This window comes from Emydura macquarii, unplaced genomic scaffold (genome assembly GCF_026122565.2).
Source record: "Emydura macquarii macquarii isolate MOO-44397 ecotype Brisbane River unplaced genomic scaffold, CSIRO-AGI_Emac_v2 contig_2897, whole genome shotgun sequence".
In the NCBI taxonomy this organism is placed as follows: domain Eukaryota; kingdom Metazoa; phylum Chordata; order Testudines; family Chelidae; genus Emydura; species Emydura macquarii.
The window spans coordinates 20,827,514-20,855,384 of NW_027133034.1; the positions used below are offsets into that span (position 1 = coordinate 20,827,514).

Sequence of the window (27,871 nt, forward strand, 5' to 3'; positions counted from 1 at the left end):
CTCCAGAATTTGAAAGGAGTGATTTAAATTACCAAAACTCCCAAATAGTATATGTCATACAGGATATGAAGCTTTGGTAATTTTGAATTACTGAGTTTAAGGTATGACTATAGCAAAACATGTGCATGTATGTGTGTGCATGCGTGTGAGCAAAAGCTGTGTGTTTGTGTGTGAGTCACACGCACACAAATATTGACACTGAGGTCACTGGGATTACTCATGTGAGTAAAGACTACTTCTGTGAATAAGGTTTGCAATGCTAAGATTGTTCATTCCCATAAACTGAGTATTTTCAATTTTTGACCTCGAGAAAGTCAGCTGAATCGTAAAACGGAGTGTCAACAGTTTCCATTTTTGTATAAATGGGCTATTTTGTTTTAGTCATAGCTAAATTCCTAATGCTGTTTCTCTGAGAAGTCAAGTTACGAATAGGAGAGGAGATTATTTGTTGTTTTGAGATTCATTGAATCTCACTCTTCTAAATTAGTTTCACAAAAATGTGTAATTTAAATTTATTCCTAGCCTACATTAACTAGGACAAGAGTTGTCAACCTATGGCACCTTTGACACGCATGATGATTTTGAGTGGCACTCGCCGCTCACCCCCTTCTGGCCCCGCCCCTCTCCCATGTGAGCCCAGCCATGCCCTGGCTGAGCCACGCTGCTCCCAGCCCCAAGCAGCGCTGTGCAGTTACTGCTCCCCCCTCCTGGCCTCGCCCCTCTCCCACGTGACATCACGTGGTCGCAGCACTGGGAGAGGGGCAGTGCCAGGAGGGGGAGTGGCTGGCACGCACTGTTGCTTGGGGCCAGGAGCGACTCCAGGCCAGGGCACTGGGAAAGGGTTGTGGGGGGAGGGGAGGGGGCAGCAGCCACTGCGCAGTGCTGCTTGGGGCCAGAATTGGCTCCTGGCCAGGGTGCTGGGCCCACAGCACATGGGAGAGGGGTGGAGGGAAGACATGGCACGCCACGTCCAAAAGGTTGCCAACCTCTGAACTAGGGGGTTGGATGCGTTTGAGCTTGGGTGGCCAGCCTGAGCCTCCATGGGTGCAGCAATCTCCATGCTGATATCTTTAGTGTGCTAGCCAAGCACTGCAAGTCTGAGTCTGTCTACCTAGGCTGGGAGGCTTACACTTAGCTGCATTGTAAACATGCCCTAATTTAGTAAGCAACAAGGAGAGGAAAGTTGGTTTGTCCAATGGTTAGGGCACTACTTTGGGTCTCAGGATGTCCATTTTAATTCCCTGCCCTACCGCAAACTTCCTATGTGATCTCAGGTAAGTCTTAGTGTGACTCAGCTTCCTATCTTTAGAGTGGAAAGAATAGTACTTCCCTACTTCACAGAGATATTGTGAGGACAGATATATTCAAGAGTGAGGCACTCACATAAGATGATAATGGGGACCATCTACGTAACAACAGTGCATAGCAATCCATTATGTGGCTGATTAACCTGGCAACCCTGCCGGCGAAGGAGCGCAGGTTGGGCTTTTCAGAGAGTCAAGGAAAGCGAATGTGTTAATAGTTTGTATTTCCTACACCTGAGTCCTGTCTCCTCTCTTCTGAGGAATACTACACCATACCTTCCCTGACATCATCCATGTATAGCGGATTTTCATGCTGGAAAGGATGAGGGCTTTGATGGTAATATGAGAACTTGGGTGGGACACAACTATCAATAGTTGTGGTGGGTCCATGTGGAAGGAAAAGGGAGATAATATCAGATATTCTCTCTTCTCTTTCCGTACAGCTTCCTCTGTCTTTTCCACAATGGGCTGTATAGAAAAGGGAGTATGGCCAGGGGGAGGAATAAGCCACTCTAAGCAGCATGTTTCCCTTCTTCACAGACTAAAATCTATATGAAATATGAGGAATAGTAAATACTGCATAGATCAGCATTAACTCCTTTGAGCTCCGTCAGAGCAGCCATAAGCTACGTCTCCACTATGTTTTTACTGAGGCTATGTCTGCACTGAGGCTGGCAAAGTCGCTGCTGTCAGATCGACTTATCTGGATTGACTGAGCGGTCAGTGAAGACCCGCTCAGTCGATCCAGAAGATGACGCTATTAATCCACCCCTGCAAGTGGCGCAGTACAGTGAAGATGGCGCGCAGAAGAGAAGCACAGCAGTTGACGGGAGTTACGCAAGTTTTCTGCGTAGTTTGCGTACCTCCCGTTGACACCCTGGCGATTTGGCGGCAAAGTGTAGACCAAGCCTGAGTTAACTGAAGTGTTTTAGCTATCCTGTTGTGAAATCCTAGGGAAGGCAGGTAGGCAAGGTCAGCACTATACCATACCCCACCCCACCGCACCCACACTTGTGCTTGACCTGTGGTAAAACTATAGTGCCTTGTAGTGATTTTTAAGCAGTGTAGCTAACACACTTTACATATCCCAAAGTAAGAACACACTTTTTGGGAATGAAGACAATTTTAACCATAGATTGCAGACAGTGGCGGATTGCTGGGGGCAGAGGACACTGTACAATGGTCCTTCTTGTGACTGTCTCATTCTGTGGCTTTTTCTGGCTCTACCCCAACATGCTGTTGCCAGTCCTGCAGACTAGGAGTTGGGATGCAGCTTCACAGCCGCCCTCTCAAGCCAAGGGACACTTTGAATTAATTTGTTCCCCTCAGTGTGTGTTCACACTGGAGAGGAACATATGGTATTAATTAATTACAGAAGAGTTCATTTCTTTTCAGTACTTCAACACTTTTTCATATAGATGTTTGTGCCTCTGGTAACCTGGACTCCAAGCTGCTTTCATCTCAGTAGGGCCTGGTCTGCACTCCAGAGTTTTGTCGACCAAAGTCCGCTTTCGTTGACAAAACAGTTTCCCCTCCCCCCCCCCCCAAACAAAACTCCCCTGTTTTTTCAAAAAATAAAACCACCTCAGCTAGAGGTGTAGAGCTTTTTTCACCAAATCTTTTCGATAAAGTGTCAGTATAGACACCGTGCTGGTTATGTTGTGGTAAACGGCCTCCAGGAAGTGCCTCACAATGCCCATCTTTTGATTCCTCTGGCCATTAGTTTGAACTCTGCTGCTCTGCAACCATTTGCCACTCCCCTTTTAAAGTCCTGGGAATTTTTGAAATTCCACTTCCTGCTTGGTCAGGGTGGAGAGCTCCCATCTCCTCTTCTCAGCTGACCAGGGCGGCTCCACACACAAACATTGCCCCGCATGGAGCACACTGTAGTTGCTGGATCTGCTCAGCATTTGGGGAGAGGAGACTGTGCAGTCCCAACTCTGTTCCAGCCAAAGGAACTATGACACTTATGGCCAGATTTCTCATGCCATGGCGGAGAAGGGCTGTGAACAGGAGACAATGCAATGCCATGCGAAAATCAAAAAGCTGTGGCGGGGTACCAAAAGGTTGGGGAGTGAAACCATCATTCGGCTGCAAAGCCAAACACATGCTGCTTCTATAAGGAGCTTGAAGCCATTCTCAGCAGCGATCTCACCTCCACTCCCACGACACCCGTGGATACCTCCGTGGTGCTGGGGGGCAGCAGACTCAATCCTGGTGACACTAGATTCAATCCTGGTGAAGTTGTGGATGAAGAGGTTGAGTTGGAGGATGATGAAGATCAGAAGACTGGGTCATTTGGTGACATAGGGAGTCAGGATCTCTTCTCGACCCTGGATGGTTTGGGCCAGTCCCAGCCCTACAGCTCTGGGATGCAGGAGAAGGGAGTTCAGGTAAGTCTTTTTTTGGGAGGTGATGCTGCTCAGTTACATGAGGTACAGCTATCCTTCGCTTTGTTGCATTATATAGCTGGGTGAAGGGGTAGAAATACACAAGAGTAGCTATGTTTGCATGTAAATGTGGTTTCCATTTCCCTGTTCAGCTAGGTAGTGTGGTGGAAAAGGCGTGTTAATGCACACCGTTATTTCACAGGAATCCTCCAGATAGATCTCTAGGAAACTTTCTCAGAGGTAGTCACCAATCCTCTGCCGGAGATTCCTTGGCAGAGTTGCTTTGTTTCTTTCCCCGTTGTAGGAAACTTTCCCACACCAATTGGCAATCACTTGTGCTGGGACCAAAGTGGGACGTAGGAGAGCAGCATAGGGACCCAGTTTGAAGCTGCTCGCGTGGAGGAGAGGCACCCGAGCATCCCTGCTTGCTCTCAGGAGTGAGTTATCGGCTTCTATGGCCCTCACCTATGGAAAATGGTGGCACAGTTTGAATTTTTATCTCTATCTAACTGCATCAATAACCCAAACAACCATCCACCTGGAACCTTTTCCCCAGCTTGAATCCCCCTCCCACTGTCCAGAACAACTTATCATGCCCTGCTTGATCTTCGAGCTGTGTGCTTGCCAGGGGACAGTGTAAAGAGGTGTAGTTCACAGTACTGCATCAGTGCTGTTATGTCACTCACAATCATGTGTTTGTTTATTGTGCTTCTACAGATGTGCCCTTGAGAGGAAATCCAGCCCCTCCTCCCCCCACCTGCTGAGCATCTACAGCTGATAAAAAACACCCATGGAGAAGCAAAGATGTGATGTTCCAAGAACTCTTCCAGTTTTCTGAGGTGGGGGGGGGGGGAAGGGCATGGAAACAGTGTTTGAAAATCACCCCTTCGCATGGCTACCAGAACGATAGCTGGACTTACCATCTGCCATATCACAGTGCCCCTCACTGCTTTCTCTCCTCCAGCCCAACTTTTCCTGTGTATTGTGAATAATTATTATTAAATAAAGACATACTCTGTGAAACATAAGCAGTCTTTATTGGTCTCTTGCTCATTGTCAAAATGGTCCCCCAAGGTCTCCCTGATTCGAATGTCAATGCTAGAGCACCAACTGTGGACGCACTTCGGCGACACAATGTGTGTGTGTGAACAGGCACAAGCGTTGTAATTACACCGCTTTTTGATCACCTCTGTAATTTGCATTGACAACACTTTCTAGTGTAGATAAGGCCTGGGGTTTACAAGAAGCATTGGCTATGTATATCACCAGTGACTCTCTTTAGAACTATGAGCCGAAAGCAAAACACAATCTGCCCTGGTTACAGTTAACCTCCCGCTGAACTCTGACAGTTTAAACTGGCACCAGCCCATATCTCTATTCTAGTACTTCCTCTTCCAAATGTATACAAAAAGGCATCCTGAAAGTTACCACAGTGACAACTGATGTCATTTTTAGGGCTGTGGAAACCATCTTTAACACAGCAATCTTAAGTGACTTGGACTGACAAGAAGTTTCCTGTAGTCATTCACCTGGAGAGTAAATGCTGAAAGAAGTGCCAGGCTGTTTTATAGTTCTAACCCAGTTCAAGAGCTAAAGAAGTGTACTAATAAACCATAGAAATCTGGCGTGCAGTGAGCTATCCTTGCATCCATTTTACTTGGTCTTGAATGTGTGTACATAATTGGAGAGATTATTTTGCTGTGGTGGGTGTGGCTGTAAATCTCAGCACTGAACATAGTATTTACTTTTTCAGCTTGCCCACAAAGTCTGTGACCGATTTAGTGAATGTTAAGATTTTTGCCCATGTGTTTGGATTTGATTGTGGAATTGTTTCAAAGTACAATGAAATAATGTTCCCTTCCCAAGATGTTATACAGTGACTTTTCCAGAGGTTAACAGTTAATAAATGGCATCTTTTTAGCTAGATAAGCATGTGATTAAATAATCAAAATCATGACATTAATTATAAAGTGTGTCTTATATATTAAATATAACTACCTGACCATGTACAATTAATACACTATTCTGTGTTTGTGTTATACTTAATTAGAAATTAAAACCTAATAAAGGAGTACATTAGTGAAACTAATTATAGCGGGCCTTTCACTGTCTTCCATTTGTTCCTGCTCTCTCTTGTTTACAATAAAATTTAAATATTTCCTCCCCAATCATTTCTATTAAAATAGATTTGTTATTGACTGGGAACTTTAATTCACAGTTTAGCAGGTCTTTACTGCCCATATTGTTCTTTAAAGCACAAGGATAGACTAAAATGGCTGCAGATTATGATGTATGGCTGCTCTTGTGAAACTGCAGCTGTGAATCTAAAAGAGGATGTAACCATGCAGAATCGCTCTTTTAGATGGTCATTAGCACTGCTTAAGTACAAGCCTCTTTTTCAGATAGCATTTACTCTTCATGGTTCTTGTCCTAGTATTTGATGGCAATGTCATTTGCCAAGCACTGAATAACAATGAATGTTTTATTGAAGTACAGTATTCTGAATTAGAGCTTTTAAAGCTGTGGAAGTGCTTAATTTTTGTTTGACTGCTCCTTTTCATGCAAATGTGAGCATAACAGAAAAAAGCCCATAATACAGTCTGCTCTGTTGTGATGTACATAACTGAGCTGAGTCTTTGGTCTATAGAAGAAGGAGGCATAGCTTAATTTGCCCCGGTTTATGCAGCAACATCCATCTCCAGTTCTTTTTTTATTTTCATTTCAGAACCAAAAGAAGAGTGAAAGATTTCCCTTGTGATGATGGGGATGGGAAGAGGCAAGCCAAGAAATGATCTCAGTGCTTGCCGAAATGTAGGAGAAATTTACTGAAATACAAATGAAGGGCTAAATTCCACATTCCTTTGTCTGCCCTTATTCAGGCAACACTTCCATTGAAGTCAACAGGTTTTTGTCTGAGTTAGGACTATAGTACTCAGCATAAATGTTTTATTTTACAATTACGGCTGTTCTCTTGTTTAGTTCATTTCTTCCAATAATCTCAAAGCACCTTATAAAGATGGAGTATATTTGCAGAAGAGCTCAGGGCTGGATTTTTAAGTGCTTAACACCCACAATTACAACCAGATTTATGGGCAGATTTTCAAAAGAGCATATCCGTAAACAGACTTTCCTCTTTCGAAAATCTGGCTACTTGTTTTGGTACTTAAATAGGAACTGAGCTATTTTCAAAATCTGGCCTCAGTTGTGGTGGTTGAACTCATTTGAAAGTCTGGCTTTAAATCACGCAGCACCCATTTTATTGACAGAAAAATTGAGATAGAGAGTTCCGGTGGTTAAAGGAATACTATCGGATTGCTTTAGGTCCAAAATTAAGACCGTCTGAAATGTTTGCATGATACAGTAGAAAAATTTCCGCAGTGCTTGACATCCACAAAGCAAACCAAGTGTACAAACTATTATTTCGTTCCTTCATAGGAGAAATCAGAACTGAATGTTTTTTAGAATATAAACGCAGTAAGACTAATTGCTATAAAAAGTATAGCTAACTGGATTCTCAGCTTATTTACCTAGAATATTGGAAACAAAACAAAAACTTTGTGTAGAGCAGCTGGCTGATCCAGTCTCTGCCATTCAGTATCCCAGCATCGTGTCTGTATCCACATCCAAGAGATTTCTGTATGCCAGAGTTTTCCAGAGCTTTTTTTTTCTCTTATTGGAAAACTAGTTTACTGTATAAGAGTTAAGTATTGTTATTAGGATCCTTTGTTCTATGAAAAACCCATCACCATATTGCAGAAGTCTATTTACCCATCTTCCCCGATCATTTTGGGTCTGCCTTGCTCAATTTCTCAGTCCTCAATAGGCATGGACAGTAAGGGCTAGTCTACACTTAAAACTTACAGTAGCACAGCTGTAAGTAGCGGTACAGCTGGTCATCTGTAAGAGTGCTTGTGCAGCCACATTTTGTTGACAGGAGAGAGCTCTCTCGCTGACATAATAAAACCATCTAAACAGGCAGCAGTATCTATGTCGGCAGGAGAGTTTCTCCTGCTGCCATAGCGCTGTCCACACTAGCGTTTATGCAAAACGTGTCGCTCGGGAGTGGGACCGGCCAGGGGGCAGAGTTAGCACCCTTGAGCAACAAAAGTTTTACCAGCATAAGTATTAGTGTAGACAAGGCCTAAGCATTATGCTTCATAGAGGTTCCCCTTCCAGTTTTGTCTGTACAGCCATTAATTGTAATGATTCTCCATTAACATTTTAAAGAAGGGTATTTGTTCCCAAAACAGCTATGGCAGTACACATCAGGGCATGTTAGATAAACAAACCTTGTCTGCAGCCAGGACATTTTTCAGAACTTTCCCAACATTAACAGTGATTGTCCCACTGGTGTTAGCAACACTAAGTGGACCCTAACATAGGTGGATGGTGAGTGCCTCAAGGTGTCTGCCTCTACCTTAAAACAGGACCTATGAAATAAGACTTGCTCTAGTGGGATCACGTGACATGGTGCTTAAAACACTGGCAACAGCAGGCAGCTCATCTCTGTTAGGGCTCCTAAAAATGGTAACACTGGTCAGCTGAATCAATGTTGGCAACAGTGGGAAATTTGAAAATAATAATAATAAATAATAATTGGGGGGGAAAAGTAGGTAAGACGTATGTTTTCAGCCTAAAGCACTAACGGGATTTATTCATGCAGAAATTACATTAAGGTTTAGTGGCATTGTACAAAATTATAAATCAAGTACTAGCTATAGTCAAAGATCACACACACACACACACAAATGAAATTGACTAGTCAGTGTCCAAATTGAGCAAAACATTAAAAGTAAATAAAAATAAATCATAAAAAGCAAATTCAACTTTAAAAATGCTTCTAATTTGAATAATCTAAGATGCTATTAATAATACAAGCAGGGCAGTGTGATTTTAAGCTTGACAGTATCTAGTTCTTATACCTAATACCTCCCCCCATTGAACAGTAAATGTATCATTTTTTACTATCTGAAAATAGTACTGCTGTTTTTTAAATAAAGTACTCTGCCTTACATCTTCAGAAGTGCTGTCAGACCCAATGTACATTTTATATGCTTTATTGCAGTACAGTATTTGCTTTAACTAATTGAGTCCATGTAATAAATAGGAAAGTATAAGGTAGCAGAGGTGTAATAAACACTGGTTTAATTTTTACAGCACAGTATTTTGTAGAACTATAAAAAAGTGATTGTGTAAGGCATTAACACTATCTTAAATCACTTGGTGCTGAAAACCTACATATCAAATACTTTCTAATAGAGAATTTGAAAAGGAGTTATTGGGATTGCCTGAGACAAAGATTCTGAAAATATGCACCATCATGATCTCTGTATTTTGGGACCATATAATTAGCTTCTCATTTATGATTTACGTTTGATTTATAATTCACTTCAATGTTACAATATAGTGAATTTTTACATAACTTTGATTCTTAATTTTAAAATGGTTCTATATAAGATGTTTTTACCTCTAAAAGAGTCTACACCCCTAGAAAGAATTGCAGTGGATTGATTGAAATGATTGATTTTAGTCTTTTTTTTCCCCACCCATAGTTACTTTGATAAAGACTTCATTTTTACTGGTTGGTATGAGAGCCTAAACTTGTTAAAGCACTTAGTTGGTGAAGCATAAAAGGGCTTGATCCAAAGCCTGAAGTCTTTCCACTGACTCCAATTTAAGTCCTAAATTAGTTGTTCATGTTCTTAGGCCAAATTTTTCAATAGTGTCTAGTGCTTTAAGGGACTTCACCTTTTGGTTGCCCAGCTTGAGACACCAAAGGGTGAATGCTCAGCACTTTCGAAATATAAGGTGTCTTAAACTGGGCAGACAAAAAGGGAAGAACCCAAAATCATTAGTCACTGTTGAAAATCTCCTTAATTTTAACATTATGGTAAAAATTGGTAAATATTCTATTTCTGGTTTGCTAGACATTGAGAGCTCAATCCTGGCAAACTCAATTTGTATGAATACAGCCATTGAAATCAATATTTAAATGTTCACAATTTATTTCTTTATTTGGATTAGTTCACTCAAACTTGAAAACAATTATCATTAGACAAAGTAAAGAAATTGGTTTTCTTGGCCCAAACAACTAAACAAAAACCAGAGAGCAAATGACTATATCCTGTTCTAGAAAGCCAATTGGATACAATGGATGACACTAGTTATGGGCGGTATTAACGGTTAATCAGTTGTTCAATCTGTTAGTTTTAGGGTCTTAATTAGCCTGCGTTTGGGGTGGTGTAAAACTGCATTGCCCAGCTTGAGGTCAGGAGCTCTGCCTGTTGCCTAGGAGTGGCATGGGCTCCGTGCAGCCATTCTTTAGAAATATGTAGCATGCATTCCCCTCTGCAGCGAGTCATTTCTGCTGTTCAGAAGCGGGTGGTACGTGGTCACGCCATCTTCCCACCCCTCTTGTATCTCAAGTAATTCCAGCCCTGCACCCCAAGTACTACTGGTTTAGGAGAGTGCAGGGATTGCAACTGTGGCTGACCCCTGTACTGGGATCACCATGTAGTGAGGGAAGGCTTCTTGTACCCTCCCAAATCTATGCAAGGGCCAGCCATTATCTGGCTCTTAACATATAATTTGTTTTGATTCTAGCAGAATACCTGCTAAACAGAGGCTGAATTTACTGAGATTTGGGCTTTGTCTACACTAGCACGTATGCCGGCAAACCTTTTGTTGCTCAGGGGTGTGAAAAAACACACTTCCCTGAGCTACATAAGTTTTGCCAGCATAAGTGCTCTCCCACCGACATAGCTACCGCTGCTCATTTAAGTGGTTTTATTATACTGGTGGGAGAGCTCTCTCCCATTGACATAATGTGGCTATACAAGCGCTTATGCTGGCTTAGGAGAGTGCAGGGATTGCAGCTGTGGCTAACCCCAGTACTGGGATCACCATGCTGGCTAAACATATGAAGTTCAGGGGGTGTCTTTTCACACCTCTGAGAGACAAAAGTTTTGCTGGCATAAGTGGCCCTGGAGAAAACCAGCAGCCGTTCTACAGTTTAGCTATTGTATTCTTGGCCCAATTTTGCTTGTTGACAAAATGAGCTCTAATACAGTATAATTTAAGCATCGTATCTGGTGTGGCCATGTAATTGTCATCAAAACATCATATGAGGATCCTTAGGGGGTTAGCTAACACATTTTATTTAAAACAATACCTTTTATCCTAGTCTAGACAAGTTCCAACTGACTTCAGTGGGCAGTGGATCAAGCTGTAAGAAGTGTGCCTATTACAGTATTGTTGCTATTATTTTATTTAAGTGCCAGTAATGTGCAGTTGAAACTTGTCTCACAGGGAATGTTTATATTTTGTGAAAGAATAAATATTGTATTACTTCTCCCTTTGGAGGTGTATTCTTGTCTTGGTGCACTTCCCTTACATGATAATGAGAATAGACGTGTAGTCGGACTTCCTCAGCCACCCCGGAATAAGAGAAAATACAGTAAGAAAGGAACAATCATAGGATTTTTCCTCAAGTAGTCAAGTGGGAAGAGACATGTTTCATTTGAAGGAAAAAATGGAGGTGACTTTGTTATAGTCATAGCTAGTTATTTTAATTCACTGTCAGATCTATTAGATGGATGGCTTGGAGACTGGCTAATTTGTTTGATTACAGATATCTCTGATTTTGAGGGAAGGGATAAGCCAGTGAGTGCTTCTGTGTAGGGATGTTAATTTGCAAATATTTGGATGATGATTGCTCTCGTATAACTGATGCATTAAAGATAGGGAGTTGGAAGTTGTCACCATTATACACCAAATAGAGCTTTTGTGGCCATTTATAACTTCTCATATGTTAATGAAAAACATTTTCTGAGAAATTGGCAGCTCCACATTTTGTAGCAGATGCCAGTTTCTTTCATGGACCGGTTCAAGGCAGAGCACCAAAAAAAAAAAAAAAAAAAGGCCCTGTTTTAGTGGCTGAATTACTCTGACAAGCTTTCACATTGCCCCTCCTCTTATTAATATTCTTTTTGATGTGATCTTGTAAAACAGAGGATTGGCTGTTAATCTCCAGGATCTCAAGGGCTTTTGGCAGTGGCCCATAATTGATGTGTTCACATGACTGTTGTCTGACTACTAATGATTAGACAGCAGTGTTATCTCCTAGCTTAATCAGTGTTCCTTATAAATCACACTTGATAAACTGCAGTTTCATTTCTTCAAAGGGTCTGAAGGTCTACATACTTTGATAGAACTGCCAGAGGCATTTCATGGTTTTATGACAGTTGAGATTATGTTTATTTTTCATTTCACTTGGACAAAGTATTTGAATTTCTACCAAGTGTAAAGAAGTGTTTTTTATTGTTCTTGTAATGGATTTATCATAGAATGATCTGAATAAAAAAAGGGTACGTACCATCAAGGTGGAGAAGGAAATAAAAGGTGCATGGAATGATGGCATACTGTACAAGAAATTTACAATATAATTACCCAAAATAGGACTTTTCTTATGTGGGAGGAGGGGTGTTACAGTCGCATCATTTTTTAATCACACTGTTGTGTGATAAAAATAATCCATGAAGTAATGCAAGAAAGGAGGAAGGATTATTTTGTGGTTAAATTACTGGATTGAGATTTAGAAGATCTGGGTTAAATTCCTGGCTCTACCACAGGCTTTTGCTGTGTGTGAGTTCTGCATCTGTAAAATGGAACTAATAGATCTTAGTTACTAGTGGACAGATGGTCTTCATATAAACTATAATTACAGTTGGCATTAATTGGCAGCCTTATAGGTATTTACATCAGAGATAAAAAGAATTAAAAGGCACTCAGAATCTCAGGCCCTGCCCCCACTTCTAAAGATCTAGCTCAAAGTTGAGGCACATTGATAGGTAAATGTGGGAAAGCTTGCACTGCTTTTTTGTTTATCTATCTTGTGGGTAAATATAGGACTTTAGCCTCACTCTTTAGGGTTATCAATCTGGCACTTTTCATCAGCACAAAATTCAGTTTAAAAAAAGGAAAAAAATAAACATCTTGCAGAGGAATGGCTATTAGCAGTTTCTTTCTCACATGGATTGTTTTCCAGTTCAAAATCTTCACTGCGCTTCGATTATTTTCAAAAGGTTTTTATGCCCCTTAAAAATCTCTTGAAAAGCTGATTTTCTCCCAGCCAATTAAAATAAGCACACTGGCCAAATTCTGCTTTCTGTTGCACTTCAATGGAGTTGCTGTGGATTTACACCAGTGTAACTGAAAGTGGAATTTGATCATTAGGATAATTTAAGATTCCTTAAATAAGCCAAACTGTATTTGGGGAAAAAAAGAGTATTCTATTAGCCATCAGTTTTCAACTATGGCTACTCAAGTTGATAGTTGAATAGTAATCATACAAATCTCCTTTTAGGGTTAAAACTACCAAACTGCAAAAGAAAGCAGAGAGGACATTTTTTTGTTGTACTTTATTTTGTCATGTGGTGGTCATGAGTGTGTCTCATGATTTACATAATAATATCTAGCTATTATAAGTAATTAGGGCACTGTCAATGGGCACTGAAAGAAAATAAGTGGTCCATAAATACACCAGACAGCAAGACATTGCATTTTCAGAACATATTGAAAGTCTGTAAGAATCCAGTCAGACAATGCCAAGTTTGTGGCATACATAAAGTATCGAGGGAACACATGGAGTCATGAAATATCCAAGGGTACAGACCCTCATCTTGGCAATCCACATTGCAGGAAATGACATGTGGACCGATTCCCTACGATGCTCCTGAATTGAGGACACATCTGAATTGAGGAGATTGGGCTAAATCACAGTGTTTGACTGCATGTGCAAAAAAGTGGGGTGGCGATCACAAGTTGCTTTGATGGAGCCCAGAAAGAACAGAAAAGTACAGAAGTATTTAGCGGGTGCAAGGAGGCCAGAGCAGATAACATAGATTCTATAGTTATCCCATGAGGCTTCAACCTCACTTCTTTACCCTGTTAAAGAATCCTGTATAGGGATGGTGTGATGAGACTGTCCACAATGGCATGTAGCTGATCTGTGACTGCCCTAGCAGCAAATATCTCCAGTGGCTGCTGATGGGATACTAGATGGGGAGGGCTCTGAGTTACTACACAGAATTGTTTCCCAGTTGTCTGGCTTGGTGGGTCTTGCCCATGTGCTCAGGGTTTTACTGATTGCCATATTTGGGGTCAGGAAGGAATTTCTCCCCTGGGTCAGATTGGCAGAACCTTAAGGGTGTTTCGCCTTCCTCTGCAGCCTGGGGCACAGGTCCTGGCAGGTTTGAACTAGTGTAAATGGTGGATTTTCTGTAACTTGAAGTCTTCAAATCATGGTTTGAGGACTTCAGGAACGCCGCAGACATTAGGGGTCTATTACAGGCAAGGATGTACCCAAGGGAGAGCGTGCCCCAATAATTGGCAGATGCAGCACTGACAGCTCCTCTACCCTCTGGGGGCGGGGAGGAGGGAGTGGGAGGGCAGGTAGAGGGCACAGAACATGCCCCTCCAAAATCAGTGAAATTCATATTCCTGCACACGCCTGATTACAGGAGTGAGTGGGTGAGGTTCTGTAATGTGCAGGAGTTCAGACTAGGCTATTATGATGATGAGAGACTACCAAGTCATAGAGCATCTTCTGTCTCATAGGCTCTGGATTGGCTGAGGAGGCCTCTGTCCTAGGTTACAGCAATTATGTCAATAACTAACTGGATTTGACTTCCAGTAAGAGAGCTAGTGTGCCAGTGGCCTATTTGCCATGGAGATCTGTGGTGATTTGCTCTGTCACCCTGGATATTGAAAGTGAAAACCTGAATAAGAGAAGCTTATCAGATAAGTTTATTACAATCATTATGCAAGCCATGATGCCATCATCTTCATGTATGTACCTGACCTTGGAAAACCTTATCTTGGTGATGTGATCGAGCAAGGATATATACGCTCTATGTCACAGTACCGGAGATCCTGAAATTTCTACAAGTCAGGCTGGACGTGGAGTTAAGTACCAGCTGCTTCCAGGTTCAATCATCAGCAATAGCAGCTTTCAGTGGCTGGAGAGATGTCCCGATTTTATAGGGACAGTCCTGATATTCGGGGCTTTTTCTTATATAGGCGCCTATTACCCCCCACCTCCTGTCCCAATTTTTCACACTTGCTGTCTGGTCACCCAACTGGACAGAAGCATTTCTATAGGCAGGCACCCTGATTTATTCCAGCTTCCTGAAGGATTTTCATAAGTGGAATCCAGTAGTGTATTGCCTGGTCCCTGAATGGCACTTTAACTTGATGCTCTGCATCTTGAGGGCTCCTCCCTTCAGACCTCTGAGGAAAATATCTATGACTTCTGTCCTTAACATTTCTATTCCTTGTTGTGGAATGCTTAGCTGGAAGAGTCATCGAGCTCCGGGCACCTTCAGGCAAAGAGCCATATCTGATCCTTCACCGGAACAAAGTTGTGCTTAGAATTCTTCTATAATTCAGACTCAAGATATCATCAGACTTCCATATGAAACAGGAGTTAGTCTTGTACACATTTTGCCCCCAACCCAAACAGTCTAAAGAAAGGAAGACTCATTGTGGTGCTGTCCCTAGAGTGCTGTGAATCTTCTTAGACAGGATAGTAGGCCTAGGGAGTTTCAGAGGCTGTTTATTTTTCACTAAGGTCTAAAGAAGTGTCAGGCAGCCTGAGGTGACCATTTTGAAGTGGATCTCGAAAGTTTATGTTGCCATGGAGAAAGGTTGTGACAAAGACTTTTAAGGGACACTTATCCCAATCAATGGGATTTTCTTTGGTTGGGGCAGGAGAAGTATCTATATTAGAAACTGCAAGGTGGCCATCTGGGCATCATCCCATGCCTCTGCCAAACATTAGATTTGACAAACAGGCTTCCACAGATGCGGTCTTTGGCAGCAGAATATTGCAGGCAGCTGTCAAATGCTAATCTCTCCCATTTTAAAAAGGGGTGAACTGCTTTGGGAAGCCCAAGCATCTGGACTGGTGTAGAAGATCAAAGAAGGAAGAGGATTTTTTACCCTTGCCTGTTAATTTTCTTTTTTCAAGACCTTCTCTACAAGTCCAGTCGTGCTATCTATGCAGTGTAGCATCTATTATTCAAGTTCATTTCTGCATTAGAATTTATTGAAAGGTTTTAGTTTGTGTTGTGAATTATCATTAACATAATTGGTTTCCTATATTTTCAGTCCAGTTTCTGAGAGATGGTTAGTGCCTTATATGTAGATGGGCCTATGTTATCATTATAAGACTTTTGTGTATTGTGTCTATTTGCTGGTTGGACTGTTACAGAAAATCTTGAGGATCAGTAGGGGAAATTGCCCCTTTTCATACAATATAAAACTTATGTAGCACTGAGGATTTTAAGTAGCATATTTTGTATAATTACTTCCTATTTGAGATACTTACATGTCAATGTTTGGTCACTGTTTTACTGGAAGATTGCAGCAAATCTTCTGTTTGTTTAGATATTTTGCTTATTGGTGGAATGATGAGGAGAGGTACATTTACATATTTCATGATGCACTGACATTTTTCTCAGTTAATTTTGAGAAGAATATTGATTGTTTTACATTGTCTTTAAATGGCACTGCCGTGAGTAGTGACCAAAACTTCCAAAATGATTAAGTCCTTTGAATCTCAAAATTGCTGCTGATTTGTTGAAAAAGCAGCTGCACTTTACATTTTTTAGCATCCTTTTTAATTGAGATACTGTGAGAATGGTTGGTTTAGGTGGATTCTTGAGAGTTACAAGACTGATTAGTTATTTAAATATGAGATATGTGAACTGAGATTAAATTGAGATTTTTCAGAAACCTGAGATTCTTCTGTGATGATGACGAAGGAATTATTTCATATGGTCAGTTTTCTTAAGTGGGAGAATAATACGCAGAGCAGTGGATTTTTTTAGACCTGTATCTATAAACTCTTGGTCAGTTTCTTCTCTCACACTTATTTTCCCATTATGTAATTCCATTAATTTCAATAGAATAACTCCTGATTTACACGCTGTTAAATGGGATTAGGATCAGGCCTTCTGGGGCCATTCCTGTTTCAGTGCTCCATTGAGGAAGACAGGCATACTTTCAAGGAAAACCAAGTTAATCTCTGCTTGGCCTTGGAATCTTGGAAAGCCATTTGGAGAAAAGGGCAGCTTGCTTCAAGGACAGATTTTCCGAGCTCCCCTAGCCCTACTTTCATTAAAAGTGAGTTCATAAATCTGTAAAAAAGGTGAAGGCTCCTGCCAGTTTTAAGAGTTGGTATATTCTTGTACATTGTAGTCCTCCTTGCAGGCTTTTATTTTATTTTTTTTAAATGGAGATTGTGTTTTGGGAAGAGTCATGCTTTCATTTTCAGGCATGCCATAAAATGAACTTAAATGGCTTGGGACCTTTCTGGCTTGAAAAATTGTCTCTTTCTCCATGCCACACTGTCGCAGTTATCACTGGAAGTGCTCAAGCAGGATTCGTCTTGATTGAAAACAGGAGGTTTGGTGTCAGAGTGTTCTCCATGGGGGCCCTTAGCTTGGAACCTGCTCCTCTACCTTGGTCCGAAATTGTTTTCAGGTCTGTTAACCTTCAGAGCAAACTGTAAGGGGCATATGTTCACTCAGGCTTTTTTCAAAAGGGAGTGGGGGCTATGATCTGTGGACTCTAATTCAGCAACACAGTTGTCATGACTTCAGTGAAACTATTTAAGTACTTACAGTTATGCACCTGAGTATGTGCTTTGCTGGATCAGGGCTGATAGTTGAGGTTTGTTGGCTATTGTATAACTTCTAGTTATTTATTGTGTTTTTGCAATTTGTGTCAAGAACACCTAGAGTTTCAGCAAAATACTTTTAAAAATATTTAATATGTTTAAAAATAAGCTAAATACCCAGGTAACAGCAAAGACATATTTAATCATTTAAAGCCATTTATTTTTAGTTTCTGAAAAGGTCAGAATATTTTCATTAGAACAAAAATCACTTTTTGGTTATCACAGCCCCATGATTCATAGGCTTGTGTACGGTCCTGATTCTTTTTTCATAAGCATGAGTTTTCCACAGGTGTAGTGAAGCCCTTGGAGACATAAGCTCTTCTGTCCTTCAGGAAGGAAGTATCTGTTTTTACAGGAACTCAGTGTTGTTCAATAGAATATCCCCTGCAGGGTAGGAAACCCACCTGTAAGAGAGGCAGAATTTTAAACCTCCAAGACTGTATTTCTGGAGATTTGTGACTATATCAGAAAGACATGTACAGAGCTTAATTTCAGTGTCTAAACTAAAACTAATGAGAAATTGAAATAAATCTGCATACATTAAAAAGCCTCACATGTTTCCATTTCAGATGACATTTCTTCTCTCTTAAAACACCCACTCTCAAATAGTCGCCAATCATCATAGTGCAGCCACCAAAATGTCTTTTGGTCATGTTTAGATGGAGAGACATGCTCCCTTGAGCACTTAGTATCCTTTCACTGGCAAACATTCTTCATTTGCAGTCAGCTTCCTAGTCCTGAGAACCACCACTGCTTGATACAATCAAGTTTTCCGCAATGGAAAGCTGCCACAAACAACACTCCAGCTTTGTAGCCTTCATTATTAATCAGTTCTCAAAAGCCCTTGAAATAAGTTGAATGTAGAAAATATTGCTTTAATATTTCTGTAGATTTTTTAAGCCTTTTGATTATGTACATTAAGAGCTACGATCTGTGTAAATAACCTTCCTATGTTTCAACTCCCCCCGCCCCTTGGAATCTCTTGTGTGATAAATAGCAAGGCTACTGCTCAGCATGTACCAGCACCTGGGAATAATCATGCAAAAATAACAGTGAGAAACTGCAGAGCGTCTGTTCTTGACATTAACTTTCCTCAATTTGACAGACTGCCACCACCAGATGTTAAACTTATGTGCCTTTTTTCCACTGGAGATGGCGGCCTTTCTGCCTCTCTCTCTTTTTAACTCTAATAGGTTACATCATTGCCCTTTTGAGAATTCATAAAAAAAACACTGGTGACACTACAGTGATTACTGAGAACTATCACTTTATGATTATCAAGCAACCTGGGATAATTTTAAAATATTGGAAACTGGAGCACTATTGAAGCTCCACACATTTTTTATTATGAGGCAGGAAATGTTCACTTTGGGCACAAACTCTAAGGACAGTAAAATCTTGCTCTCTGTAAATGATTATTTTATATTAATTCCACAGAGCAACCTTTTCTTATACTGTAATCTTTAGCTTGCAGCTTTTTTCTCCTGGTTCCTTATGACTGTATTGTTTTTTTAGTCATAAAATTTAAACTTTGATTAGTAAGTGGAGAGAAACTAGAACTGAATAAAAACATTTATAACAACAGCTTAAGGGGGGACACTATCAAATATGCACTTTATTTTTTTCTTTCTTTTGTAATACGTTGGAGATGGGAAAACAAAGTCTACCATTTTGTCTTCATCCATTTAAAATACGTCCTTTATTTTCTAGCTTTGTGGAAGCAAACATTTTGTGTTTGTCCTCTGTCTTTGTGATGAGTACATCCTATGGAAGAATGATGTCATCTATGACATAGTTTGCAGCTGGGAAAATTCCTATTAGCCTGGCTATTCATTTAGCATTTTTCAATTTTATAAAGGCACAGGGCTCAAATTCTCCTCTGCAGCTGAGCTGCACTCAGCACAGGAGGGAGTAAATAGAGGCTTGTGTGTGCCAGTTACTGCTTCCATGCCATCACGAGTTAGAGCATTTTAGGAGCTCCTGTAGTTTATGTCAATGGTATATGATCCCTAAGGCAGTGACTCTCAACCTTTCCAGACTACTGTACCCCCTCTCAGGAGGCTGATTTGTCTTGCATACCTCCAAGTTTCACCTCACTTAAAAACTACTTGCTTTCAAAATCAGACATAAAAATGCAAGTGTCACAGCACATTGTTACTGAAAAATTGCGCAGTCTCATTTTTACCATATAATTATAAAATAAGTAAATTGAAATATAAATATTGTGCTGACATTTCAGTGTATCATATATAGAGCAGTATAAACAAGTCATTGTATGAAAGTTTAGTTTGTACTGACTTTGCTGGTGCCTTTTATGTAGCCTGTTGTAAAACCAGGCAAATATCTAGATGAGTTGATGTCCCCTTGGAAGACCCCCAGAGGTATCTGTACCCCGGTTGAGAACCACTGCCCTAAGACATCTTACACCAGGAGTGGAGATTTGCCATACAGAGTGATGCTAGGTTGGCAAGGGCAGCTGTGGCAGAAGCCAGTTCTTCTTCGAGTGCTTGCTCATGTCAGTGCCATTCCAGGTGCGTGTGGGCCTCCATGCACGTTCACCAAAATTTTTTTCTCCTTAGCAGTATTCGTAGGGCTGGCTTCAGTGCCCCCTGGAGTCCCATGCACATGCCGCGGTACATAAGGCACCGTTGGCCCTACGCCCTCTCAGAACCTTCTTTCCGCCATTGATGGTTACTGGAACTGCACCTTTGCTTGCTACCGCAAGTGCCTCTTAGTGTTTAGTGTTGTGTTTTCTCAAGTAGTCGTTAATTGAGTAGTTAGCGTGTTTTGTTAGTGAATAGTTGTAAATAGTTTAGTACTTAAGGTTTAGTCCCCTTAGAGACCTCTGCCCGGCAGCAGGGCATGCCCCGATTTCTGGGCTTTAAGTCCTGTAAATCTTGTGGCAAGCCCTTTCTGCTTAGCGACCCCCACAACAGTTGCCTGAAGTGTCTGGGGGAGTTGCACAGGGAGGACAAGTGCCGGATCTATAAGGCATTCCGACCAAGGACCCAGAAGGAGTGGGAAATCCATCTGAAGGCCTTACTGATGGAGGCCTTACCGTCCCGCTCCCTCTCAGTGCCAAGCACCACGTTGGTGCAGAGCGCTCCTCCGGCACTGGAACCTCCACGGCACTGATCTTTTGCTTTGCCATCAAAGAAGAAGCAGGAGAAACAACTCTTGGAGAGGGTCACTCCCCTGCACCTAAGAAGACCAAGGACACGGGGTCGAGCGCGGGACCATCATAGATCCAGCAGGCCGAGCTGACTCTGCAGGAGCAGGGCTCGCTGTCTAGAACCCTAAGCCCTCCAAGGGAGCCTCTGCTGATTCCGGGGAGCGGAAGAAGGTCTCCACAGCTTGGAGGCATTTCAAGTGGCAAGAGACTTGATGGCCTGCGCTTGCCTCCGATACCTATGCCCCGGATGAAACAGGTGAAAGGGAAGGCATCGGCATCGAAGGGGAAGGTCTCCGGACCCCTGGCATGCCTCTCTGTGAGCCTGGTCGCCAAGGAGAAGGTCTCCTCCCTCCAGGCATCGATCCCCCAGGGTGCGTTCCCCGTCACTGGGAAGATCGCCGGAGGCACAGTGCCGACGTTGGAGGCATTCAGCAGCGTCAACTCAGCACTGACCTCAGTCACCGGCACCAAAGACCTCGAACCTGACAGGGTGGCACCGATCCTGATCAAGGTCTAGCAGATGCTCCCCATCGGTGAGTCGGCCCCGATTGCAACCCCCGGCACCAGTGAGTTTGCCTGTGCGTTCACTCTATAGAATCCGGTCACCGGCATCCAGACACTTGTCCAGGGATGATTGGAGCCATTGTTGATCCTTGGCAGCGCAGCAACATCCCACCGAAGAGCCTCTCCAGTGCAGTACTGGTCTTGAGAACGGTACCACCGGTCGCCGGTATCATGTGCCCTGTCACCAAAGTGGCGGTCCTCGGAGCACCAGAGGTCTCGGGAGGCTTGTATGCTCCCGCTCTCCACAGCACCGCCCTGTGGGAAAGGGGTCAGGCTCGGGCTGTTTTTAGTTGCCAGAGAGTGAGTCCTGTTCCTCGGGAGAGAATCAGTCCTCAGTGGGCCACCCTAGTCAGCTCCATCGACCTGAGGGTTAGGAGAAGGGTCCCTGTCCGGCTGTTCCAGGCTGGCCTCGGAGACAGTGGCTAATGCAATGGCCATTCTGGAGTCCCTGGGAGTTCCCTGTGGCCACAGGGCCCTGTTTCCTTAGGTCATTGAGGAAACAATCCACAAGCCTGGCACCTGCAGTCAGGAGTCACAGCTCTACTTCGGAGGTGGAGTTGGACCTGCTGGAAGGGACATCTACAGCAGGCTCCCAGCAGCCACAGGAGATGCCAGCACCTCCTGCGCCGGGTCAGTCATCTTCCTCCTCCCCACACGAGGTGATCATGACAGGGCCATCAGCTACCCTGGATGACTTTTGTGCCCACCAGGAGCTCCTCAAGAGGGTTGCCTCGAACTCGGGGTTAGAAGTGGAGTTCCAGGAAACATCAGACAACCTCTTCGATGTGCTGGTGGCTGTGGCTCTGGTCCAGGTCGCCTTGCTGGTTCACGAAGGGGTTCTCAAGGTGGTTAAAACCTTGTGGCAAACACCATCCTGCTTGCTACCGACCTCTAAAAGGGCAGAGAAAAAGTATTACGTACCCGCAAAGCGGTTTGAATACTTATTCACATACCCTCCCCCTGGTTCCTTGGTAGTGGCGGCTGCCAATGAGCGGGACAGACAGGGACAACCCGGCATGACCCCCAAAAACAAAAACAATAAAAAACTGGATTTGTTTGGGAGAAAAATTTATTCTACGGCGAGCCTGCAATTCCTGATTGCTAACCAGCAGGTGCTGCCAGGGAGGTATAATTATAATCCCTGGGACTCTGCCCCAGGAACAGGCACAGGACTTTGCCACCATCCTGGAGGGAGGGTAAGACGGTGGTCAGGGCTGCCTTGCAGGCAGCATCGGATGCGGCTGACTTGGCTGCAAACTCAATGGCCTCTTTGATCTCTATGCGCCGGTGCTCATGGTTGCAGTCATCTGGTCTGCCCAGGAGGTGCAACAGTCCATCCAGAACTTGCCTTTTGATGGAAGCGCACTCTTCTCTGAACAGACCAACACCAAACTCCATGGGTTGAAGGACTCAGGGGCCACTTTGCACTCGTTGGGCCTTTACACACCACAGGCCGCGAGGAGGCAATTCCGCCTGCAGCAGCAGCAGCAACCTAGGTACCAGGCCCAGCGCTTCAGGACCTACAGAAGGAGGGACAGAGACAGAAGTTTTAGGTGGTGCCGACCGGCCCCGTCTTCCTCCTCGGCCAACCAGTTGGGCCCTTCCCTGTGCTCTGGGCACCACCAATCATTTTGATGGTGCGCCTGAGGACGGCCTTCCAGTCTTATGCCACGATCCTACTTCTCCAAAATTCCACAACCGACTTTCCCCCTTCCTCCTGGCATGGGCCCGTATGACTTCAGATTGTTGGGCCCTGGGTAATATTGCAGTTGGCTATACCCTGCAGTTCTCTTCCCCTCTGCCCCTTCCCCCATCCACATAGTCCCCCGTCCCTCTTCAAGGACCCCTCTCACGAGCAACTGCTCGTGGAGGAGGTGGAGAACCTTCTCACACTGGGAGCTATGGAGGAGGTTCCACCGGACATGAGAGGAAGAGGTTTCTATTCCTGGTACTTCCTTATTCCGAAGGCGAAAGGGGGCCTAAGGCTCATTTTGGAATTGTGGGGACTAAACAGATACATCAGAAGACTGAAGTTCCACATGGCCTCCCTAGACTCCATTATCCCCTCCTTGGATCCAGGAGACTGGTATGCTGTCCTCAACCTGAAGGATGTATATTTTCATATCATGAGATTCCCCGGACAAAGGTGTTTCCTCTGGTTTGTGGTGGGGTGTTCCCACTACCAGTTTACGGCCCTTCCCTTTGGCCTGTTTTCCGCCCCAAGGGTGTTTACAAAATGCATGGCAATTGTGGCCACATATCTTAGGTGACAAGGGTTTCAGATTTACCCATATCTGGCTAGCTAATCAGGGGCAGGTCTTGGGTCCAGGTCCAAACCAGTCTGGACTTAGTTCGGGCCACCTGTTGCCGTGCTGGTGAATGAACAATCCACATTAACACCAGTGCAGAGAATAGAATTCATTGGGGCTGGTCTCGACTCTATGCGGGCCAGGGCTTTTTTACCACAGGTTCGGTTCGAGGCCATGTCAAACCTGATCATGAACCTACATGCTTCTCCCCTTATGATGTCACGAACCTGCCTGCAGTTACCAGACCATATGGCAGCGTGCACCTATGTGCTGTGTCACGCACATCTGAAATTCGGGCCACTCCAGCTATGGCTGGCCTCTGTGTATGCCCCAAGCAGACACCCCTTGGACAGGGTGGTCACCGTGCCCCTGCAAGTCCTAGCCTTCCTGAGTTGGTGGTTAGACCCCGTGGTTGATGATGGAAGGGATGCCCTTTGCAGATCTAGCCCCTTCGGTGACTTTGGTATTGAACGCTTTGGACCTGGGATGGGGGTGGGGTCACAGTACTCAAGGGGCCTCGTTGAGGGAGGACCATGGATTGCACATAAATATCAGGGAGCTCAGGGCGATCCGCTTGGCACGTGGGGTGTTCCTTCCCTTCTTGAGAGGCAAGGTAGTCCAGGTTGTGATGGACAACACCGCCGCAATGTATTATATCAACAGACAGGGCGGGGTCCGCTCCCTGGACCTGTGTCAGTGGTGGTGAGTCTGTGGAATCTAGCGATAGGTCACGACATTCACCTTGTGGCTTCATATCTCCCCGGTATCAAGAACGCCACAGCAGAGCGCCTAAGCAGGACCACTTTGCCTTGCCACGAGTGGTCTCTCCATTTCGGTAGCCAGTATGATCTTCTGGAAGCGGGGGTTTCCCCCAGTGGATCTCTTTGCTTCTAAGTTCAACAAGAAGTGCCACCAGTTTTGCTCCATTCCCAGGCTTGATGAGGGAGCATTGTCAGATGCCGTGGTTGGGGAAGATTCTGTATGCCTTCCCTCCCATTTTGCTGATTCACAGGGTCCTGTTAAAAATCAAAAGAGACAAGGTGAATGTCATCGTCATGGCACCCACGTGGTTCAGGCAGCACTGGTTCGCAATGCTCCTGGAGCTCTCAGTCGTCGTCGTCCCCCCCCCCCCCCCCCCCCCCCCCCCCCCCCGAAGCTGCCATGTTGGCACAACCGACTTTCCCAGGACCGGGGACGACTCCTGCACCCGCACCTGGAGTCCCTGTATTTGACAGCGTGGAGGCTGAGTGGCTGAGCCCAGAGGAACAGGCTTGCTTGTCTCAGGTGCAGGCAGTACTAATGGGCAGCAGGAAACCTTCCACCATAGTGTCATATTTAGCCAAGTAGAAAAGGTTCACATGCTGGGCTGCAGCCCAGGTGGTCGCGCCCCACCAGGCATCAATCCAGATGGTGTTGGACTACCGGCTGCACCTTAAACTTCAAGGCCTGGCCACTGCCTCATTGAAAGTACATCTAGCCGCTATTTCAGCCTTTCATCCACCGATTCATGAGAGGTCAGTTTTCTCTCACGCCATGGCAGCTAGGTTCCTGAAGGGTATAGAGAGGCTTTACCCCCAGATTAGGGATCCGTTACCCCCCCTGGAATCTGAACTTAGGCCTCTCCAGATTCATGGGGGCACCATTTGAGCCTTTGGCTATCTGTCCCCTCTTGCCATTGTCATGGAAAGTAGCCTTCCTAGTTGCCATCACCTCGGCTAGGAGGGTATCTGATATTAGGGCACTTACCTCAGAGCCGCCTTACACGGTTTTTTATAAGGACAAGGTCCAGCTGAGGCCCCACCTGGCCTTTTTGCCCAAAATGGTGTCACAATTCCATTCCAATCAGGACATTTTCCTGCCAGTATTCTCCCCAAAGCCACATGCTTCAGAGGAGGAACTGAGATGGGACATGCGAAGAGCCCTGGCATTTTATATTGAGAGGACAAACCGTTCCGTAAGTCCATGCAGCTGTTTGTGGCGGTAGCCGACAGAATGAAGGGCTTACCTGTCTCTTCCCAGTGGATCTCCTCTTGGATATCCTCCTGCATTAGGTTTTGCTATGAGCAGGCAAAGGTTCCTCCTCTGGGAAGTGTCACAGCCCACTCGACCAGAGCTCAGGACTCTTCTGCGGCTTCCTGGCGCAAGTGCCTATTCAGGACATATGCAAAGCAGCTACATGGTTGTTGGTGCACACCTTTACGTCCCACTACGCCATCGTTCAACAGGCAAGGGACGATGCCAGCTTTGGTAGAGTGGTGCTGCTGATAGCTCATCAGTGAACCCCAAACTCGCCTCCAAGGTACTGCTTGTGAGTCACCTACAATGGAATTGACAGCGGCAACCACTCGAAGAAGAAAAGATGGTTAATCACCTTGTAACTATTCTTCGAGATGTGTTGCTCATGTCCATTCCATGACCTGTCCCCGCTGTCGGAGTTGACAGCAAGAAGGAACTGAGGGGGCATAGGGTCGGCAGTGCCTTATGTACCGCAGCATGTGTGCGGGACTCCAGGGGACGCTGAAACCGGCCCTACAGATACTGCTAAGGGGGAAAACATTTCTGGTAAGTGTGCATGGAAGTGCACACACACTTACAATGGAATCGACATGAGCAACACATCTCGAAGAACAACAGTTACAAGGTGAGTAACCGTCTTTTACATGAACTCAACGTCAGCTAGTAGTTCCCCTCCACCAGGGGATTCTCTGCTATCAGGATCTGTGTACCACAGAAGCAATGTTTTTTGAATGCTGGTCTTACATAGGTATTCTTTTATTTCATACTTAGTTCAGGAAAATCTTGCAAGGATCAGCTATTGTTGTGGGGGCCAGTTGGTATTTGATCAGCCTGCTTCAGCCCATGCTCCAATGCTTTCTTGCTTGTACTGTTGCCTACCTCTGCAACTTCGATGGCAGAAAGATAAGATGTTAGAGTACAGAATCAGAGCACATCACATCATTTTTATGCCACAGTAACTCCTCTGAAGTCAGTGGAGTCACCTTGGTGTAAACCTGGTTTAATGAAATGGAGAGTCAGGCCTTCAGTTTTACAGATTGCTGTAATGCTTGCATTCTTTGATTTTTTTTCCCTCCATGTGTAGTGTTTTCTTGTATCAAACTAAATTAATTTCTAAACTTTTACATACTGCAAGAAAGAAAACTGTATTAGGAAAACATGCATGCAAGTTGCTTTTGTGCATCAGGTCAGTCCATTACATATCCTGCTTGTACATGCAAATGCATTTTACAGATACATAGCTAACTCATGTTGAGAAATGCAATTACATTCAAAGAATTTATACATGCAGAATTGTGGGTTAAAATTTAGTCTCTACTTTTGGAAGTTTGGGCCACTGTTGTTTTAGTCCATAAATGTTATTAGTCCTAAGTATGTTGGACAAGAATCTGATCTCAGTAACACCACCTACTCCAGTGTAACTGAGATCGGAATCCAGCCAATTACCTTTAAATTTCATCTTGTTCATACCCTTGCAATCATAATTTCTTTCCTATTTATATATGAACAATTAAGACAAAAATAAATGATTTTTAAGGAAATAGTTTCAGTCCTTATATATATATATTCAGATTTGTGTGCACAGCTAGAAAATACCAATTTTCAATTGTATGAATGATGCTTAAAAGAGAAATTGGCTGTCTTTGTGGTTAGAGTGGAACAGATTACAATTTTTTAAAGTTTTTTGTCATTTCATATTTTCATTAGATTTTTTTCGTCATGAAAATTCTGTGATATAAAAACTATGGATATTAGCATGTGCTCTTTAATTTCTCTCGCTCTCTTCACTGTCTCTCCATTTGTCAACTTGGCTTTAAAAGAGTAACCATCAATGTGAACTTTGATCTGCATTAAGATGAAACAAATCAAAACATCTAGTGATGTGACTTTTAAATGCTTTCCCTCTTGGGCCTTATTACCAGGAATGCAGAATAGTAAAATAACATAGAGTTAAAGAAGTTTTATTACAGGTTTTTAAAGCAGGAAATTGTTCTTTTAACATTCAGATGGGTAAAAGATTTCTTGGTGGAGTCTTGGCTCAGATGGACCAAATGAACATTAGTTTATCCTTTTAATGTATAACTATAGAGGATTTTTTAACTGACAAACAAAAAGCTGACACAGGATGCCTGGTTCAGCTGTTTAACTGGAAGCTCATTTCCTCATTTTTACTTCCGTTCTTATGTCAAAAAGAGAACATTATGTCCATAGTAAAATACTGAGCTTCTGAAATGCTTATGGGTGAATATTTGAACGAGCATGCAGAACTGAAAATGAAAACTAATTCCTATTACATGACTATGGACTTTGCTATGTTAGACCAAAATGCTCAGCTTACAGAATCAAGCTCCAAATGCAGAAAATCTTCTGTTGCA

General features: G+C 43.5%; 1 protein-coding gene across 6 annotated transcripts in view; it reads left to right on the forward strand.

Annotated features, from left to right (window-relative positions):
* ZNF608 (zinc finger protein 608) overlaps positions 1–27,871 on the forward strand; it is a 110,191-nt gene that overhangs the window by 22,400 nt on the left and 59,920 nt on the right. The window lies entirely within an intron of this gene.